Source organism: Tenrec ecaudatus, chromosome 5 (assembly GCF_050624435.1).
Source record: "Tenrec ecaudatus isolate mTenEca1 chromosome 5, mTenEca1.hap1, whole genome shotgun sequence".
Classification (NCBI taxonomy): domain Eukaryota; kingdom Metazoa; phylum Chordata; class Mammalia; order Afrosoricida; family Tenrecidae; genus Tenrec; species Tenrec ecaudatus.
In genome coordinates this window covers 125,211,837-125,212,630 of record NC_134534.1, presented here as the reverse complement: position 1 = coordinate 125,212,630, position 794 = coordinate 125,211,837, and the positions used below count along the sequence as shown (strand labels likewise).

The following is a 794-nucleotide window of genomic DNA, read 5'->3' as shown; positions in this document are numbered from 1 at the left end:
TAAGAGCACATTCAACAACTTTTGCATAATGGTTTAGTTGCCAATGTAATCTAGTCTCTGTCTTTTGAGTTTTAATAGAGGGAATATAATTAGCTACTCTTAAGTAAGTTGTCTGTCTTTGGACCAATGAGGTATAGCCATGAATAATGTCTCCTATCAGTGAGTAGGGTAGCAAATTTTCAGCAATGAAAACAGCTGGACCTCTTAGAAGTACTAACTACCATATTGTATAATGTGGAGCACATTTCCATATTTATAGAAAATCTGTAGGGTTAAAAAGAGTACTATCGCTTCTCAGACTTTTGGCTAAGATCAAGTGTAGCATCTGTTCTTATCAGTTTAATATCTGATATGTCCTCTATCCGAGGACAATATATTAAATGGATTTTTGGAGCAGGGAGTTGGAATAGGAGCTTGCTCCGTCCACTCCACGCATCGACCTGGGACTTCAGTACTTCCAGGAATGGTGCACCCCCTCAGGAGATTAAAAAAAAAAGAGTACTGGTAGTCACAATGGCAGAGGAAAAAGAAGTTTTGGTAGTGTTTCAGATTAGCAAACCAATGCTTTATCTCAGAAGCATTACTTATTGTTGCTCACAATAAATAATGACTCCCACAATTTTCATGACCCCCACCTGATATCAGTTCTACTATGGAATGAGAAACATAAATGAAAGAATATTTGTTGAATTAGCACTCATAACCTCAACATAAGCTAATGAGCATTTGCTATAATAGAACAGTTAGGGATCATGCAAAATTTTTAGTTTATTTAATTGGTAAAATGTTCACAA

General features: G+C 36.0%; 1 non-coding gene across 1 annotated transcript; it reads left to right on the top strand.

The window, feature by feature from the left end:
* The first annotated feature begins 286 nt into the window (after positions 1-286).
* Positions 287-477, top strand: LOC142449398 (U2 spliceosomal RNA). The gene has a single exon (XR_012784588.1). It is a non-coding gene; the product is annotated as a U2 spliceosomal RNA (small nuclear RNA).
* The last annotated feature ends 317 nt before the right edge of the window (positions 478-794 follow it).